The sequence below is a fragment of the Balaenoptera acutorostrata genome, chromosome 5 (assembly GCF_949987535.1).
Source record: "Balaenoptera acutorostrata chromosome 5, mBalAcu1.1, whole genome shotgun sequence".
NCBI lineage: Eukaryota > Metazoa > Chordata > Mammalia > Artiodactyla > Balaenopteridae > Balaenoptera > Balaenoptera acutorostrata.
In genome coordinates this window covers 29,371,040-29,392,363 of record NC_080068.1, presented here as the reverse complement: position 1 = coordinate 29,392,363, position 21,324 = coordinate 29,371,040, and the positions used below count along the sequence as shown (strand labels likewise).

The 21,324-nt window shown below is 37.9% G+C and overlaps 1 long non-coding RNA gene across 2 annotated transcripts in view; it reads left to right on the top strand.

Annotated features, from left to right (window-relative positions):
- The window catches only part of LOC130708196 (uncharacterized), a 269,377-nt gene that overhangs the window by 235,320 nt on the left and 12,733 nt on the right, over positions 1-21,324 (top strand). The window lies entirely within an intron of this gene.

Here is a 21,324-nt window from a genome sequence, read left to right as displayed (position 1 = left end):
ATAGAGCATAATATAATATAATTTTGTTATTATATTGTCATAACTCCTAATATAGTATAATGCATTAAATTATAAAATTCAGCAGATAAAAATGATTATAGAAACTGAGAGTTTTGTCACAGGTTGGCATCATACTTTCTGAGTTCTGATATATTTCTTGTATTTTTAGTAACATTTTTCACTTCAATTAATGAACCTATTTATATAACATGTATTTTTATTAACAAGAGGGAAACTCAAGGCTATGTTCTTCCAAGTTTAAGTCGTATCTTTCCTATAACTAGCATCTTACTATTATACAGAAGCTTGGAAATTAAAAAAAAAAATTAAATTCAACTCAGATGTTCCAATGTGGCTTGGAACACGAATCTTGGAGAGAAACCACTTTTTTATGTGACTAGAGTCACAGTAGTAAAGCAACTAATTGAAATTCTAGCTCTAGGGAAAGCCATTAAGGTTAACATACTTCTGGAGGAGAAAAAAAATTCTTGAGGCAAAGGAATGCTTCCTTGAAAATCTCATACAGTATTTTTAAAAGAATCTTGATGTTAGCACTCTTTACCTGGTGGTCTTCAATATTTATCTCCTGATTTTTTTTTTTTTTGGAGTGTGATTCCCTTTTACATTTCCTTGTTTTGTTTTCCTTAGAAATGTTGCATCAGTATGTACTTTTAGACTAGACAAATGGACACATTCTTCCAAAAAAAGCACTGCTGAGAGGATGGAGCCCACAGAGTGTACAAAACAAAAGTGTATACAGGCAAGAACTTCCATAGTTTGCTTTTTGTCACATGATTTACTATTCTTGATTAAAGATCCTTTGCTCATGAGACTTTCTTAAGTTACTCATATTTTTGTATATTTCCTCTGAATAGATTTTCCCACCTCCCAATAATTTTATTTTTTGTGAATTTCTTTGCAACTTTACCACTATTTTACATTTTCACTTTCAACATACTTTACGTTAACACAGCCAATAGACCTCCAAACTGCCAATCTTCTGAATTCTCAGAGTCCTAAATGTGTTATTGGTTACCTTAGGCAGCAGAATTTGTAATCAGATGCTTTTTCAGTTAATCCAACTAATTCGAAGAATCAGTTTTCTCCATCACCCCATCTTCAAGCAAAACCCCCAATTTTGTATTTTAAAATTAAGAAAAAATAGCATTTGGATTAAATATAAAGACAACCAAAGTCACAGTAAAATTTTGTGTGCTCTTTCATCAGTCTTAGGCATTTTTTCAACATCTTGTTTCGTGCTTTAAATTGAACCTAAGGAAGTTGTAGCAGGTTCTTCCTTTCAGCATTGCTCTCTGCACTCCCTCTAGTGATCCCACCATGTATAAACATTATTTCTGTGTGTGGGAGAGAATTTCCCCAGAGGCCCACAAAACACTTAATGAAGTGCTAAGCACAAACATTTCATTACAACATATTGTGTATTTTTGCCTTTAATAACTACATTCTTCATCCGAGAAGTCTCCATAGCTTTCAAAAATGAATTACAGAAGTATTATTTTTCCCAGAATATAGTTTTTCCATGACAGAAACAGAACTTTCCTAAACTATTGTATTTATTAGCAACCTGTTGCCCTTCGACACCAGAGCCGTTTTCACCCACCCCAATTGAGTATGGATCATTTAAACTTCCTTTTAAAATTATTAAAGTAGTTTTATGTTATTGGATTCTTCTTTTCTTCACTGTACACAACCACCACCTAAAATGATGCACGGAGAGGGAAGGTGTGAATTCGTGTAACTTTATGTTTAGTGGAAAAGAACGTTCTCCACTGCCAAAGAGCAAGCATTTAATTGAGGAGTGAGGGGGTAGTGGGGGGTCTTTCCCATGACGGAGCACAAAGGAGGCAAGTAAGCTCTGAATTCCTGCATTTTTCTACTCAGCACTTTGGTCCCTCCAGAGAAACACTCTATCTTCTGCCTTCAGTCCCTTCCTTCACAAGGCAGCCTCCCATTGGCTCTTTTAAACACATCAAGCGATTAGGAAGCAACTTGCCCTATTGACTATGGTCTTGTGCCTGTTAACAGAAGCTGATCATTCTCCAACTCCATAACTCAAATGGACATTTAAAAACTATCTTAAGGGGCTTCCCTGGTGGCACAGTGGTTGAGAATCTGCCTGCCAATGCAGGGGACACGGGTTCGAGCCCTGGTTTGGGAAGATCCCACATGCCGCGGAGCAACTAAGGCCGTGCGCCACAACTACTGAGACTGCGCGTCTGGAGCCTGTGCTCCGCAACAAGAGAGGCCGTGATAGTGAGAGGCCCACGCACCACGATGAAGAGTGGCCCCCGCTCGCCGCAACTAGAGAAACCCCTTGCACGGAAACGAAGACCCAAAACAGCCAAAAATAAAATAACTAAATAAATAAATTAAAAAAAAACTATCTTGGGCTTCCCTGGTGGCGCAGTGGTTGAGAGTCCGCCTGCCAATGCAGGGGACACGGGTTCGAGCCCTGGTCTGGGAAGATCCCACATGCCGCGGAGCGGCTGGGCCCGTGAGCCACAATTGCTGAGCCTGCGCGTCTGGAGCCTGTGCTCCGCAACAAGAGAGGCCGCGGTGATAGCGAGAGGCCCGCGCACCGCGATGAAGAGTGGCCCCCGCTTGCCACAACTGGAGAGAGCCCTCGCACAGAAACGAAGACCCAACACAGCCATAAATAAAATAAATTAAAAAAAAAAAAAAAAAACTATCTTAAATGTTCACAGTGTGTGTGTGTGTACCTGTGTATTGTATCCTAAAACCACCTTTTTCACAAAATTAAAACAAACCCAAACAACAATAAAAACAGACCACACAAGAACCTGTGGCGTGTAAGGAGAAAGCCGGTCCTTTTCAGTAGGTGTATATTCTTAATTTCAAATGATGTAGGGTTCCTCAGATGAGGTGGGTTATGTAATGGTATTTTATATTATTGCTTTCTATTTCCTTTGGAATCATAGCTGCATCTCATAACTTCCCTGAATATCGGTTTCTACTAATAGTCTGTTCAGAGTTATGGGAAAACTAAAAGGAAAATTTTGAAAGTGATACAGAGTTTTACGTGGTTAGGAACATGTTTGTGCAAGCAGATATAAAGCTAGGTTCCTTTCTTCCAGAATCTTTTTTTACTACAGTGAATTACCATGGAGCTTGGAAAAACAGCTATCTTACCTCTACCTTCTCTAACAAAGCAATATTTCACTAAGCAAAAATATATTTTTATGGTTTCTTGAAATATTTCATTTGTGTTTTTTATATAAATTTATTTATTTATTTATTTATTTATTTATTTATTTATTTATTTATTTATTTATTTATGGCTGCATTGGGTCTTTGTTGCTGCACGTTGGTTTTCTCTAGTTGTGGTGAGCAGGGGCTACTCTTTGTTGCTGTGCGCATGCTTCTCATTGCGGTGGCTTCTCTTGTTGTGGAGCACGGGCTCTAGGCATGTGGGCTTCAGTAGTTGTGGGACACGGACTCAGTAGTTGTGGCATGCGGGCTCAGTAGTTGTGACGCACGGGCTTAGTTGCTCTGCGGCATTTGGGATCTTCCTGGACCAAGGCTTGAACCCGTGTCCCTTGCATTGGCAGGCAGATTCTTAAGCACTGCACCACGAGGGAAGCCCCTCATTTGTGTTTATTAAAATGGGAGAGTTTTATCCACCTTTATTTCCATTAAATGTGACCCTAGAAGCTGCTTTTGAATCTCTTAATAATCCTGGTATTTGAGTGATGGGCTGCCATTAACTCATTAGGGAAAGCAGAAGGGACTAAAGCTTGTTGGTAGCCGTGAACTTAGGGATGGCAACACTCAATGGCCAATATTATGAATAGGATGTGAAATACTTTGCCTTTGGTCCATGAGAGCCTTCGTGGTTTTATCAGTGAAGTGAGTTATCTAAATGTTATTTAATATTGTTGATTTTTAATTCACTATTTAATTGTTAATAGTTTATGTCTAAATTATCATTAATACAAAACACCCGTTTTTTTACTTTCTTGGATTTTTTTCTTGGATTTTTCTTAGAAGGTAACATTTTAAGAATGTTATCAAAATCCATTCCTTACTTGTGAATGAAATTAAATTGGCACTTGATAAGGTTCTCTTAGGCAGATTTTGAATAGACGAAATAAGAAAAGTTATTTCAGTGATTTATAAATCTATTATATATATTACATATATCATCAGTTGTTTAAGGTTTCATTCTTGGCCTATAAACTTTCTGAAAAAAAAAACCACATCTTTTTTTTATTTTTGGAGGCAAAATGAACAAATTGCTATTTTCCTTGCAGCCAGAACATCCAAGCAATTTTTCATCAGTGGTAAAAGAAAAAGGAGGCAGTTGATGTCGAGGACCCTCTTTCTCTCCCACTTGCTTCTTTCTTCATAGCTTTCGGTAAACAAGGTAACTTATTTTAAAGGGTGGTAGTTTGATGATTTAAATAGAACTAGAACTCTTAAATGAAACATCGAGGTTTTTACTGACTCCGGGTCCCTTTTCTTAACTCTCCTTTGCCCCTGTTTTCTATACCATACCTGTAATATATATTCACTCAGACGTTCATTCATTCAATACACAGTCACTGAGCAACTGCCTATGGGCAAATGGGAAACACAAAGCTGAACAAACATGAGTTATGTCCTCAGTATGCCTACTAGACCTGGTAGATCTTGTAGGTTGGATTAATCTTCCCTGTCCCAGTTCTGTCATGCCTTTCTGTATTATAGAGGATGGACACTTAGGAATAACATTTCTCAGATTCCCTTGTAGCTAGAATTCCATGCAGGCACTAGGTTTCACTAAATAAATGCTTTGAAAATGGAAGTAAAGTAACATGAGCTTGGGGTCACGTGTGGGGAGATTGAAGGTTGTGGTGGAAGTATTTGGTTTTCCCAAGGCATCAATTTTAGACTCTATGTTTTGTCCTTGGTAGTTACCATGAATTGAGAGGAGGCAGTAGAAATGGAATTTCTATGCAAACAGTCCCTTTGGCTGCATTGCTCCTGGATGTAAATGACTTATGCTTGATTCCCTGGCCTTCCCAGTAATTCTATAAACTATATGTTTATAGTAATTCTATAAACTAATATATATGTATATATTACATATATAATTCTATATGTAATAACCTGTAATAAATGCCATTCTGTGTAAGCTAGCTGGAGTGGATTCTGTTGTCTGCATTGAAGTACTCTGACCTTTACACTATGCAAGTGGCAGATGTTGTGGGCACAGATTATTTTAATATCAAGTAAATAATAACTAGTGCTATGGAAAGGGGGATATAAATTTGTAAGAAAGATGGGAGAAAGAGTTATTATTTCTTGCTTGGGTGTTCTGAGAGAAAGAGCTATTGATTCTTGAGAAAGGCTTTGAAAACTTCTGGAATGGGGGACATGGCACACCAAATGAAGGAAGAGCATAGAATCAGATATAAAAATAGGAGTACAGCTGGAACATAGAAACATAATAAGCAATAATGAAACAATGAGATATAGTGTTAGAAAGATAAAAAGAAAATAATGAGACACTGACATTTTTGTGTAGGATGGAAAAGAATCATCGACGGATTTGTTCATTTAACAAGTGTTTCTTGAGACCCTATCCTGTGCCATGCATTGTGCCAGACAGAACTCAGCCTCATTATGATGAATTTCATAGCAAACTAAAGAATAAATTTTAGTGATAAGAGCACTGAAGACAGGGAGCCAGGAGACTTTTACCGTAGTCTAATGACAGATAATTAGCAGTGGCAATAAGAATGGAGTTTACTCTTGTTTTCATTGTTAACTTCTTTACTTGTCCATTTTTATTGCATGGCACGATTTTTGACTTCACTATAATAGTTTAAAAATTCCGATGTATGTATTGACACACACATGATGAGTTGTGGCTTGCTTATAACTTCATGTATGCCTGCTTTATCACCTCCCATGAGATTGCAAGTTCCCAATGAGTAAATGACTCATATTTTAGGCATACAATAGACACAATAAAAGTCTTGATAAAAATCCCCAAGTCTACATAAGATTTTCAGAAACTATCCGAGAACTCTATGACCCCATGAAACCACATACAAGCCAGATATTAGCATGGGTCATCCAGGCTTTTGTGATTTAAGAAAAATTGGTTCAAACCTCCATCTCACCTGCAGTGGAAGACCTGGCCTCCCTGAGAACCTGAGTGTCCTCATGGGATGGGCTTGGGGTGGGTGAGGGAGGTTGGGATTATCCAGGTCTCCTCTAATCCCAAGTCCTGGATCATCTAACTGTCCCAGTTTTGCCATTCTGTCCCATAGTGAACAACACCTGGACTCATTCACTGACCAAAATACCAATGCCAGTCTTGATGTAAACATTCTGATGGGTTCGAGTCACAGAGATGGTTTATATTAAAGTAGGCAAGTGCTTTTCAGTTGGTTATTAAGAAGTCCTGTTTCTAATAGTCTTTTTAAGCACCTGACCCCTGTCAATCTTTCTGCAGTCATTTCTCTGTCAGATCCAGCTTCTTAACACACTGCTCTCTTTTTTTGTTCTGTTTTGTTCTCCTTTTCCTCCATTTTACTCCCATCTCCAATCCTCATTAACTGTGTGAATGAAACAATCCAATTATTTGTTGGTTTACTACTCTCTCCTCCAGGCCATCCTCTTGGATTAAGTTAAGACCCAACTTCCTCACGCAAGGCTGCCATCCATCATGGAATTTTCCTAAACAATCAGGGAAACTCTTGTGTTAACTGATAAAATATATGCATTCTGCTATGCAAATAGTAACAAAGACAGTGTATTTAACGAGATTCTTCTGTTAGAGGAGGACTTGCATTCCTGTCAGGAAAAAGGAAGTAAAATTGGGAGAATAAATTGATGCCAATTCATGAAAAATCATGTAGACAGAATTAAAATGTCAATTGTTAAATTTTGATAAATTCTTGAATTCCATTCCCTATGGAAAAAAAAGGAGTAAGGTATTATTACAATTTTCTTTCTCTCTTTTTAAAAATTCGTCTAAAACTGTAAGAAGTGAACCTAATTTACTAGTCAATTCCACTATGGCAACACTGAAATACCATAGGGTTGTTGTGTTCAATAAAATGTAAATTTGTTTCAATGCCTTTAGAAGTTTAAATTCCAAATATTTTGCTACAAATCAACCAAACTTCTGAAAATTCTAAAATCCTTCCAAAACATAAGATTTTAATGTATTAGATGGTTTAAAATAAACAAAAGCCTTATTCCTTTGCCCATCTGTGAGCCAGAAATATATTGGCTTCTAGAAAATCACAAATCAATTAACAAAGGCATCAGAGGCTTATAAAGCAAGGGAAAGCATTCAATTAAGCCAGAAAAGCTCTGTCTCATGAGTCTTCTGTGGCTCGTTCACACTGATACTCCGTAAAACCTGAAAAAAGAACATCAGACAATGCCAAACGAGGAATTTTTCTCCAACCTACTCATTGGCTTCCAAATATGCTGCTTTGCCTCATGAACAAACAACCCTCAGGCATCTTTCTTATTTTGGGTTAATTCAAGCTGTCAGTGGTTGATGTCATGTGACCTATTTCAATTCACTTCTCTGCGCATATGCGATACTTTCAGCTCAGAATTCTTGCTACTTTGGATAACTTACAGTCATTCATTTTTGAACAAAAGATATGAGTGCCTAGGGAGGGAAATGGTCTCAATCTCCCCTAGCTTGAACTAGGGAAAGGCATTTCTCTAAGGCCATATTAAAAATAGAGTTTGTTGTATACTTTTTTTGAATATGGAAATGATACATTTTCATTTTGGAAAATATTGAAAAAGAAATAAGTAATCATCATACCCAGAAATGATCATTGTTATTATTTTTCTTTTTTTACTCTAGTCTTACAAATACATTTAAATGTGTATAAATGTGTGTATTCTATCATACATAAAAGAAATCATACTATTTTGTAAACCTTTTTTAATATAATACATTGTGAGATCTTTCTATGTCATTGGATATTCTCCTAGATTATTATTTTCACTGGCTACATAATATACACATATACCATCATTTATTTCAATCAATCCCATACTGTTGCATATTTTGCTTGCTTCTAACTGTTTAGTATTTCAAATCATGCTTCAAAAACTACATATGCTTGCAAGTATGTATGAAATTGCACCTACTTCATTATAAAAAAAATCCTGAGAAGCACAATTTCTTCATTGAGAAATGGTAAGTTTTTTAACTGTTTTCGATAAATAATGCTAAATCATTCTAAAGAAAAGCTATGCTGCCAGTGGTGTAGGAGAGTGGCCATTTTTTACCTGGTCATTTTGATTGACATTGTTTACCTTAACCTTGTTTATTTCAATATTTATCATTTTTATGCTTTTTCTAGAAATTGCATTATATTAGCTTTCTGTTACTGGTATAACAAATTACCACAAATTTAGTGGCTTTAAAAAAAAAAACACAAATTTACCATCTTATAAGTATCATCTTATAGTTCAAGGCCAGCAGTTTGAAATGATCTCGTGGGGCTAAAATGAAGGTATCAGTAGAATTCTAGGGGAGAATCAGTTTTCTTGCCTTTCCCAGCTTCCAGAGCCTGCCTGCATTCCTTGGCTAGTGGCCCCCACTCCATCTTTAAAGCCAGCAAGAGCTGACTGGGTCTTTCTAATAACACTATCTCTATGGTTCTGAGTCTTCTGCCTCTCCATCCCCTTTTTATGAACCCTTGTGTTTACATTGGCTCACCTGGATAATCCCAAATAATTTCTCTAGCTGATTAGCAACCTAAGTTCCATTTACAACCTTAATTTCCTCTTGCCTTGTAACACAACTCATTCACAGGCTCTGGGGTTAGGACATGGAAATCTTGGGGTGGATGGGTATTCTGCCTACAACCTGTTTCATCTCTTACAAGGAAAAATACAGCAAGCAAAGAATTTTTGATGAATTGGTACATGCAATTTGAATTCTACATTCACATTACCTATGTGCAGATATATATAGGTATGTATATGTGTGTCATTTTATGTATACAGATGATTCCCAACTTAGATGGTTCAACTTACAGTTTTTTGACTTCATGATGGTGTGAAAGCAATATGTATTTAGTAGAATCTGTACTTCACATTTTGAATTTTGATCTTTTCCCCAGCTAGTGATATACGGTAGGATACTCTCTCATGATGTTGGACTGTGACAGCCACAGTTCCCAGTCAACTGTGAAATCACAGGGGTAAACAACACATATACTGTTTGTGACTGTGTAAAAGTGACTGTTTGTCACTTTTGGTACAGTGATCAATAAATTACATGAGATGTTCAACACTTTATTATAAAATAGGTTTTGTGTTAGATGATTTTGCCCAATTGTAGGCTCATGTAAGTGTTCTGAGCACTTTAATGTAGGTGAGGCTAAACTATGATATTCAGTAAGTTAGGCATGTTAAATGCATTTTTGACTTACAATATTTTCAACTTACGATGGGTTGATCAGAATGTAACTTCATCCTAAGTCGAGGAAGTTCTGTATTGTACTTCTATATGTATGGCTCTAGAAAAAAAATCCTTAAGCTTCCTTCTGGATAATTTCTCCATTAAAAATGGGACTCTGATACGAGCTCTGTCAACTTCACTTGGATACCTATGTATTTTGATAAGTAACAGTGATAGGTGAGCTTTAAAAAGTAAGTCTTGAGAAATCACTATTTTGAAAAGAAATTACCACATTGGTATATTCCGTACTCCAGCACTAAAAAATAATGTTTTGGTTGTACTTTCCTGGCTTTTCTTTCTGTCACTGATGCCCTACAGGATCTCAGAGTACCTTCCTTATTTTTGGCATTGCTTTATGGCAAAGGACAAATAGGTTACAGAAAAAAGAGAACATTGAATTTTGCAGTGGCTCTTTGAAATATATTCAAATCCAAATGTTTACTTCTTTTTTGAGTGTAAGTGATCTAAAAAATAGTTTTGTAACTTTCCATGCACAGGATACATGCCACAGAGTTCAGCGCTACTGTATTCTACTGAACTATACGGAGGCTAGAGCAGAGTGCCAAGAAGAACCAGCCCAAATTAATTGTGAGGATCCTCCCTGTAATAAAGTTTAAAGTGAAGTGATTAGAAATATTTTTTCCTTTAGAGTACACTTGAAAGGAAGGGCAGAAAGTAGGGAAAGCCAACCACCATGACTTAACTTCATCAAGAAGCACTCAAAAGCAAGAGAGAACAGCCCAGACAGTTTTAACACCTCTGGTTTTCAGAACACAGTTGGATGTAGTGTCAACATCAAGGAACTGACAGATTGAAGCTAACTGGTGTGAAAAAAATCCACCCCGAAGCTTCCCAAGAAGCTTCTAAATACCAGTTGTCTAAACCTATTGATAAGCATGGGTACATTATTAATGAAGCCAGCAGTCTGCCTGGTGCTACTCAGATGGTTCAAGCATTTAGTAGGAAACATTTCTGTGAAGTTCTGCACAAAATAATGACAGTGTCTGTCTTAAATTGAAACAAATGGCTGTTGCAGGCTCTGGGGAGGCTGGGAGGAAGCAGCTGCTTTCCAGAGAAAGGCAGAGAGCCACCACCTGCTGAAGACAGACGGGCAGGCAGTGGTCCACTGAATATTGACTACTTAATAATTCAGGATAACAGGAACCCCTGGCTCTTCAAACATGGCACTGCCCCTTCATCACAGGGTTTTCATCACCCTAATGAGCTACTTGAAAAATGAGATGCTAAAATGTCTTCCAGCAATTGTCCAAAGTCTGGGACTCAAACTGCCACAATGGAAAGTTCTCCTCTGGAACTAAAGGCTCTATTTTCTTACTTTCTCTCTCTCTTCCTTTCTCTTTTTTTCCTTCTCCCTCCCTCTTACCCTCTCTTCTTTCATTGTTTGTATTTCTTCCATCCTTCCACTGACATCATAAGAATGCCAGGTAAAATGCTAAGTTGGAGGAAAGCTTGAGAATCACTTTTCTCCATAAACTTCTGACGCATTAAAGGAACAAAAAAAGATACCTGGGTGGTCTGACTAGGTTCCTACAAGAATCATTTGGAGAAGGTTGTGTGCTTGATGGGGTGTTTCTCTCTCTTGGCGACTTTCATAGCCAAGCTTGCAGATGAATCCAACTTTCCTACCTTGTCATGCAGAGGGAGAGAAACTCTTGGGCTCAGCAGAATGATTCCAACCAACTGAACTGCCTCGGTTGTCACATATGAAGCCTGATTCTTGTGACTCAAACAGATCATAACTGCAAGAGGGGATTTAAGATTTAACTGGTCACACAAAAGGAAGGTATTGGCAAAGTGATGTTTTTATTTATTCGTTGAATAACAACTTTCTTGGTGTTTTTCTCCTGATTTGTTTAACAAGGGTTTATTGAACCCTACAACACATTAGGCATGAGAGGAGACTCTGGGAAAACAAGAGTGTTGAAGGCTGACCTCTGCTCTTATGGGGTTTACACTCTCTTTAAGGATATACAAGTAATAAACTAATAAACAAATACATAAAAGCAGCAATTATTGACTGTGTTAAGTGGTTTGGGAGATGAAGTAGGGTATCATGGAGAGAATAACAGGGCTAGGGATGGAGGCTCTTACAGACTAGAGTTGTGAGGACGGTCTTGCTGAGGAGATGGCATTTTACCTGAAAAGTGAGAAGGAGCCAGCCATGGAAAAAGTCAGATGACAAACTTTCAATGGAGAAGGAAAGCACTTGTAGGAATTCTACAGGTCCTACCAGGAAGCTATTATGTTTGGAGCAGAGTGAGTGAACAAGAGAGGGCATGAGATAAGGTTGAAAATATTAATCTTCAAGTATATAAGTCATTTCAGCATTACAGAATGTGGTTTTCCCAATATCCATTCTTTTCTCATTCCTTACTAACACAGTCATGATTTTACTCCAAATAATAACATGCCTAGATAAAGATTACTTTTCCTGGCTTCTTTTGGTAAGGATGGTTAATGAAGTATAAGCAGAAGATATTAACACACTGGGCAGGATTTCTGGGAAATCTCTTTAAGAGAATTGACTCAGCTAGGAAACATGACTTTTTTGTCCTTCTTCCCCTTCCTCTTTTTTCTTGCCTGGAATTCAGTAGTTAAGCTGGCGCTCCAGCAGCTATGTTGGGCCATGTGTCAATACTGAGAATAAAAGCTGTGACTAAAAACAGTAGGGCACAAACTAGAAGAAGCAAAGTCCCTGTTGACTAGGGCATCTCCATATTAGCCAATGTGTGCCTAACCCCCATATAAGAAAATAATAAACCTCTTATCTGATTCAATTTATACTGAATTGCTATATGCAGTGGAACATAATTCTTTCAGAAACACCACACCAGGTCGTGTTTTAGATTTTACCTTTTGGATTCAAATACTAGTTGTTGAAAGAATGAATATGATACAGTTTACTAGGAAAGGAGACATTGCTAAGATTTTAAAAATAGGAATTTTGAAAAGAATTTTCTCAGTACTAATAATGTTCTTGGAAAATTATTTTCAGAGATGACTCATATATACATTCTTTCACCCTTTTAACATTTAAAATGAGACCACTTGAAAGATCTTACAAGTAGAGAAATGAAAATCTCAAAATGTCTAATGAGGGAGAGACCTACAAGATGGTGGAGGAGTAAGAAGTGGAAATCACCTTCCTCCCCACAAATACATCAAAAATACATCTACATGTGGAACAACTCCTACAGAATACCTACTGAACACTGGCAGAAGACCTCAGACTTGCCAAAAGGCAGGAAACTCGCCACGTACCTGGTTAAGGCAAAAGAGAAAAGAAAAAACAGAGACAAAAGAATAGGGACAGGACCTGCACCTCTGGGAGGGAGCTGTGAAGGAGGAAAGGTTTCCACACTCTAGGGAGCCCCTTCATTGTGGAGGATGGAGGATGGGTGGGTGGGAAGCTTTAGATCCACGGAGGAGAGAGCAGCAACAGGGATGCAGAGGGCAAAGCGGAGAGATTCCCACAATGAGGATCGGTACTGACAAGCACTCACCAACCTGAGACACTTTTCTGCTCACCCACTGGGAGGGGTGGTGGCTGGGAGCTGAGGCTCGGGCTTTGGAGATCAGATCCCAGTGACAAGACTGGGGTTGGCTGTGTGAACACAACTTGAAGGGGGCTAGTGTACCACAGCTAGCCTAGAGGGAGTCTGGGAAAAAGTCTGGACCTGCTGGAGAGGCAAGAGACCATTGTTTTGGGGTGTGCGAGGAGAAGGGATTTCCTCCCTGCGTGCCCACAGAAGGCAGAGCACTGACTAAATGAGCTCCAGAGACAGGCGTGAGCAGCAGCTATCAGCTCGGATCCCAGAGATGGGCCTGAACCGCTAACGCTCACTGCCACTGCTGCCACCAAGAATCCTGTGTGCAAGCACAGGTCAGTACCCTCAGCCCCCTGGAAGCCTGTGCAGCCAGCCAATGCCAGGGTCCGTGATCCAGGGACAACATCACTGGGGGAACACACAGAGTGCCTCAGGCTGTTGCAATGTCATGGTGGCCTCTGCTGCTGCAGGCTCGCCCTGCATTCCAATTATGAATACCATACCCCTCCCTTGCCTGGGTCTGAGTGAGCAAGAGAGCCCTAATCAGCTGCTGCTTTAATCCCCTGTCTGGGTGGGGAACAGATGCCTGAGGGCAGCCTACACATAGAGGCAGGGCCAAAACCAAAGCTGAACCCCAGGAGCTGTGAGAACAAAGAAAAGAAAGGGAAATTTCATCACGTAGCCTCAGGAGCAGCAGATTAAATCCCCACCATCAACTTGATAACACTGCATCTGTGGCATACCTGAATAGACAATGAATGTTCCCAAGAAGGAGGCAGTGGGCTTTGGGAGCAACTGTAGACTTGGGGTTTTCTTTCTGCATCTGATTTGTTTTTGGTTTTATGTTTATCTTAGTTTAGTTTTTAGTGCTTGTTATCATTGGTGAATTTGTTTATTGGTTTGGTTGCTCTCTTCTTTTTTTAAAAACTTTTTATTTTTAATTTTTTAAATTTTACTATTTTTTAATATTTTTGATTTTTAAATTTTTTTTCCTTTTTTCTCTTTTTTTTCCTTTTTTCTCTTTTTGTGAGTGTGTATGTGTATGTTTCTTTGTGTGATTGTGTCTAACTTTGCTTTTACCATTTGTCCTAGGGTTCGTTTTTTTTCTTTTTGTTTGTTTTTTTTCTTTTTAGGACTGTGTATGTGTATGTTTCTTAGTGTGATTTTTGTCTGTTTAGTTTTGCTTTTACCATTTGGCTTGGGGTTCTACCTGTTCATTTTTTTTTTCTTCCTTTTCTTCTGAGCCGTGTGGCTGGCAGGGCCTTGTTGCTCCAGCCATGTGTCGGGCCTGAACCTCTGAGGTGGGAGAGCTGAGTCCAGGACACTGGATGACCAGAGACCTCCTGGCCCCACGTAATATGAATTGGCAAGAGCTCTCCCAGAGATCTCCATCTTAACACTAAGACACAGCTCCACCCAATGGCCAGTAAGCTCCAGTGCTGGATGCTCCATGCTAAACAACTAGCAAGACAGAAACACAACCCCACCCATTAGCAGAGAGGATGCCTAAAGTCATACTAAGTTCACAGACACTCCAAAACCACACCACCTGACGTGGCCTACCCCACCAGAAGGGCAAGATCCAGCCCCACCCACCAGAGCACAGGCACGTGCCTCCACCAGTAAGCCTACACAAACCACTGAACCAACCTCACCCACTGGGGACAGACACCAAAAATAACAGGAACTATGAACCTGCAGCCTGTGGAAAGGAGACCCCAAACACAGTAAGTTAAGCAAAATGAGAAGACAGAGAAACACACAGGAGATGAAGGAGCAAGGCAAAAACCCAGCAGACCAAACAAGTGAAGAGGAAATAGGCAGTCTACCTGTAAAAGAATTCAGAGTAATGATAGTAAAGATGATACAAAATCTCAGAAATAGAATGGAGAAAATAGAAGAAATGTTTAACAATGACCTAGAACAAAAGAGCAAACAAACAATGATGACAACACAAGAAAGGAAATTAAAAATTCTCTAGAAGGAATCAAGAGCAGAATAACTGGCAGAAGGATGGATAAGTGACCTGGAAGATAAAATAGTAGAAATAACTGCTACAGAGCAGAATAAAGAAAAAAGAATGAAAAGAATTGAGAACAGTCTCAGAGACCTCTGGGACAACATTAAACATACCAACATTTGAATTATAGGGGTCCCAGAAGAAGAAGAGAAAAAGAAAGGGTCAGAGACAATATTTGAAAAGATTATAGTTGAAAACTTCCCTTTCCTAACATGGGAAAGGAAATAGTCAATCAAGTCCAGGAAACGCAGACAGTCCCATACAGGGTAAATCCAAGGAGAAACACACTAAGACACATATTAATCAAAATATCAAAAATTAAATACAAAGAAAGAATATTAAAAGCAGCCAGAGAAAAGCAACAAATAACATACAAGGGAATCCATATAAGGTTAAGAGCTGATCTTTTAGCAGAAACTCTGCAAGCGAGAAGGGAGTGGCAAGACATATTTAAAGTGATGAAAGGGAAAAACCCACAACCAAGATTATTTAACCCAGCAAGGATCTCATTCAGACTTGACAGAGAAATTTAAAACTTTACAGACAAGCAAAAGCTAGGAGAATTCAGCACCACCAAACCAGCTTTACGACAAATGCTAAAGGAACTTCTCTAGGCAGGAAACACAAGAGAAGGAAAAGACCTACAATAACAAACCCAAGACAATTAAGAAAATGGTAATAGGAACATACATATCGATAATTACCTTGAATGTAAATGGATTAAATGCTCCCACCAAAAGACACAGACTGGCTGAATGGATACAAAAACAAGACCCATATATATGCTGTCTACAAGAGACCCACTTCAGACCTAGGGACACATACAAACTGAAAGTGAGGGGATGGAAAAAGATATTCCATGCAAATGGAAATCAAAAGAAAGCTGGAGTAACAATTCTCATATCAGAAAAAATAGATTTAAAAAAAAAAGACTATTAAAAGAGACAAAGAAGGACACTACATAATGATCAAGGGATCAATCCAAGAAGAAGATATAACAATTGTAAATACTTATGCACCCAACATAGGAGCACCTCAATACATAAGGCAAATGCTAACAGCCATAAAAGGGGAAATCAGCAGTGACACAATCATAGTAGGGGACTTTAACACTCCACTTTCACCAATGGACAGATCAACCAAAATAAATAACAAAACACAAGCTTTAAATGATACATTAGACTAGATGGACTTAATTGATATTTATAGGACATTCCATCCCAAAACAACAGAATACACATTCTTCTCAAGTGCTCATGGAACATTCTCCAGGATAGATCATATCTTGGGTCACAAATCAAGCACTGGTAAATTTAAGAAAATTGAAACTGTATCAAGTATCTTTTCCAACCACAATGCTATGAGACTAGATATCAATTACCGGAAAAAAAGTGTAAAAAATACAAACACATGAAGGCTAAACAATATGCTACTAAATAACCAAGAGATCACTGAAGAAATCAAAGAGGAAATTAAAAAAAAAAATACCTAGGAACAAATGACAATGAAAACATGATGACCCAAAACCTATGGGATCCAGCAAAAGCAGTTCTAAGAGGGGAGTTTATAGCAATACAATCCTACCTCAAGAAACAAGAAACATTTCAAATAAACAATGTAACCTTACACCTAAAGCAATTAGAGAAAGAAAAACAAAAAAAATCCCCAAAGGTAGCAGAAGGAAAGAAATCATAAGGATCAGATCAGAAATAAAAGAAAAAGAAATGAATGAAACAATAGCAAAGAGCAATAAAACTAAAGTTGATTCTTTGAGAAGATAAACAAAATTGATAAACCATTAGCCAGACTCATCAAGAAAAAAAGGGAGAAGACCCAAATCAACAGAATTAGAAATGAAAAGGGAGAAGTAACAACTGACAGTGCAGAAATACAAAGGATCATGAGAGATTGCTACAAGCAACTATATGCCAACAAAATGGAAAACCTGGAGAAAACGGACAAATTCTTAGAAAAGCACAACCTTCCGAGACTGAACCAGGAAGAAAGAGAAAATACAAACAGACCAATCACAAGCACTGAAATTGAGACTGTGATTAAAAATCTCCCAACAAACCAAAGTCCAGGACCAGATGGCTTCACAGGCGAATTCTATCAAACATTTAGAGAAGTGCTAACACCTATCCTTCTCAAACTCTTCCAAAATAGAGCAGAGGGAGGAACACTCCCAAACTCATTCTACGAGGCCACCATCACCCTGATAACAAAACCAGACAAAGATGTCACAAAGAAAGAAAACTACAGGTCAATCTCACTGATGAACATAGTTGCAAAAATCCTCAGCAAAATACCAGCAAACAGAATCCAACAGCACATTAAAAGGATCATACACCATAATCAAGTGGGGTTCATCCCAGGAATGCAAGGATTCTTCAATATATGCAAATCACTCAATGTTTACACCATAGTAACAAATTGAAGGATAAAAACCATATGATCATCTCAATAGATGCAGAAAAAGCTTTTGACACAATTCAACACACATTTATGATAAAAAACTCTCCAGAAAGTGAGCATAGAGGGAACCTACCTCAACATAATAAAGACCTGTATATGACAAACCCACAGTCAATATTGTTCTCAGTGGTGAAAAAGTGAAACCATTTCTCTAAGGTCAGGAACAAAACAAGGTTGTCCACTCTCACCACTATTATTCAACATAGTTTTGGAAGTTTTAGCCACAGCAATCAGAGAAGAAAAAGAAATAAAAGGAATACAAATTGGAAAAGAATGAGTAAAACTGTCACTGTTTGCAGATTACATGATACTATACATAGAGAATCCTAAAGATGCTACCAGAAAACTACTAGAGCTAATCAATGAATTTGGTAAAGTTAGCAGGATACAAAATTAATGTACAGAAATATCTTGCATTCCTATACACTAATGATGAAAAATCTGGAAGAGAAATTAAGGAAACACTCCCATTTACCACTGCAACAAAAAGAAGAAAATACCTAGGAATAAACCTACCTAAGGAGACAAAAGACCTGTACTCAGAAAACTATAAGACACTGATGAAAGAAATTAAAGATGATACAAACAGATGGAGAGATATACCATGTTTTGGATTTGAAGAATGAATCAACATTGTGAAAATGACTATACTACCCAAAGCAATCTACAGATTCAATGCAATCCCTGTCAAACTACCCATGACATTTTGCACAGAATTAGAACAAAAAATTTCACAATTTGTATGGAAACACAAAAAAACCCAAATAGACAAAGCAATCTTGAGAAATAAAAAGAGAGCTGGAGGAATCAGGCTCCTGGACTTCAGACTATACTACAAAGCTACAGTAATCAAGACAGTATGGTACCGGCACAAAAACAGAAATATAGATCAATGGAACAGGATAGAAAGCCCAGAGGTAAACCCATGAACATATGGTCATCTTATTTTTGATAAAGGAGGCAAGAATATACAATGGAGAAAAGAGAGCCTCTTCAAAAAGCAGTGCTGGGAGAACTGGACAGCTACATGTAAAAGAATGAAATTAGAACACTAACACCACACACAAAAATAAACTCAAAATGGATTAAAACCCTAAATGTAAGACCAGGCACTATAGAACTCTTAGAGGAAAACATAGGCAGAAGACACCATGATATAAATCACAACAAGATCCTTTTTGACCCACCTCCTAGAGAAATGGAAATAAAAACAAAAATATACAAATGGGACCTAATGAAACTTAAAAACTTTTGCACAGCAAAGGAAACCATAGACAAGATGAAAAGACAACCCTCAAAATGGGAGAAAATATTTGCAAATGAAGCAACTGATAAAGGATTAATCTCTAAAACATACAAGCAGCTCATGAAGTTCAATAAATGCCTGCTGTAAATGACTTACAAATGGCTGTTGTAAGTGAGACCTCATCATGTTTACATTCCTACAATATACCATCCACATTAGCAATGGCTGTTGACAAACTTTGTTCTCTGTTTTTAGCTGGAGAAAAGTAAAAATGTAAAGGCGGAAATATAATTGTTCTCATTAAGTTGCCATTATTTGTCAAATGGCATTTGAATTACTTTACGATTAACTTGCTTTCTCAAATAGCAAAGATTTTAGACATTTCAATGAAAATTCTCATAGAGAAAACCATTGACTTCTTTACCAGTTGTGTTTAATAAGTGGAAATATCCTTTGTCTATTAAGTTATACAATTTATTTTCTGAAAGGAGGTGAAGGCAGGGCATCAAATAAATATTGTCCAAAATTTAGAAAACCCATACTGAGAAAAATACCCCAAACAATCAGAAGTGTGGTTATGAAGGTGACAGACCTCTATATATCTAACCTTGGTTCACAGCAAGATGGGATTGATACTATAAATAAAGTGGTACTGTAACTCCAGGAGAAATTAATTCTGAATATGAGAATCAAAGAAGTCTTCTGAGATGGGAAGGCAGTTGAGTGGGGTCTTGAAAGACAAGAAAGATTTTGAAAGTCTTCAGATTGTGAGAGCACTATCCAGGCAGAGAGCAGCATATTTGCAGAGCCTGGTGGGGTGGAAATTCTTGGTAAATTTGGGAGAACAGGGAAAGTTCAATTCTTGGAGGCAGGAGATGGGGGAGTGGATGTGGGACTTAGCAGGACTCTTGTTCTTGAAAGCCACATCTTATTAAGGATACAGACGTGGGACAAATACCTGAGTGATTAGGGAGGGAAGAATGAAAGGGGAAATAGGGTGCTAGGAGAGAGAACAGCCAAAGTGGGGCCCTGCTTGGGCAGGCTGCCAGGCCCTTCTAGTAGCAGTGAAACAGACCTAAAAAGAACCAGCCATGGAATGTTTGGAAAGGATCACTTAGACAGAGGGAGCAGAACACAGTATTTTTAAGAGAGTGCAAGTGTGTTGAGGAGTTGAGCATTGATGGTGGAGTGGTGGGAGGTGAGGTTGGAGGCATGTAACAACATCAGACCATGGCCTGCCTCTTGTGCCATGTAAGGAGCTTGGGTTTTGTTCTGAGTGCACAGGTGAACCATGGGAAGTATTTATACATGGAGGTGGCATGGTTTGGTTTATGATTTACTAGGTCATTAACTGACTTATGGAGAATAGATTGGGGAGGAAGCAGAAAGACTAGGAGGCCATTGCAGGAATCTGAATAAGATATGGCAGTGGCTTAAACTGAGGGATGGAGGTGGATATGAGAGACACTTGGGAGGTAGAGTCAAGAGGATTCACTAAAAATGCTGAATGTTGGGTTCGGGCAGTGGAGAGGGAGCAATCAAGTACGACTCCCTTAAAGTCCCATAACTAAAGTTATAATGAAATTCCTAGAGTCATCGAATTCAGGAAGAGGTTTTCAAAGAAGTTGGAATTCTCTAAAATTTTCAAGATTCCCATTCTACTTAAAAATTATAGAACAATAAACAGAGATAGGGACTCTGATGTTATAAAAGTTAGACCTGTTTAAATCATAGTCTCCCTTCAAAGGACCCACTACTCTAAGTAAATTATTTTTAAACAAATTTATCTTACCGACAGTCTAAAAGTGGGTGTCCTAAAATAAATATGATATTTTGTGGTAGTTGTAGGTTAATTTTTGATTTTTCTTGCCACATTTTTGAATGTCTTCTTTATGCCAGTTACATTTTCTTGTTGATTCTGACAATTTATAGCTTAATCTCTTTTTTTCTGATGTTAATGTTGAAATATTTATCTCCTGTGATGGTGGACAGATTCAGCTGAATAACTGAATATTTCAAAACTAATTTTAATCATCTAATTATTTTTCCTACCAAGACTTTGGTTTGTTACAAAGAACAAGGAAGAAGGATTTGTTGCACTCCTCAATTTTGCACTTGATTTGGTAGAATGATGATCTGAGCAATCCCAAAAGGAGTAGAAAAGGAACTATATTGTTTGAGTGCCATGACTTTACCCATATAATTGATTTTTGGCTAAAACCTATCTTTAAATAGTCTACATATTACCACCTCATGCACTGACAGATTTTTAAACATCTGAGAAGCCACACATCTCTTTTTATTTTCAAATTTCAAAAGAAAAGTTTTCAGAGCTCAGGTAAATGAGAAGGTCAGTAATATTTTTCTTGATTACTGCTGTTCCACCATCTAGAAAGAAGAATTTCTTTTGAAAGATGTATTTTTAAGTGCCTTTTAAAGAAGTTTGGATTTGGGCTCCTGGTGGTGTCCAGGAAGCGAAATGAACCATAAATGAGACACATCAAAAGTAACTTACAAAGAACTTTTTTAATATTAAAGT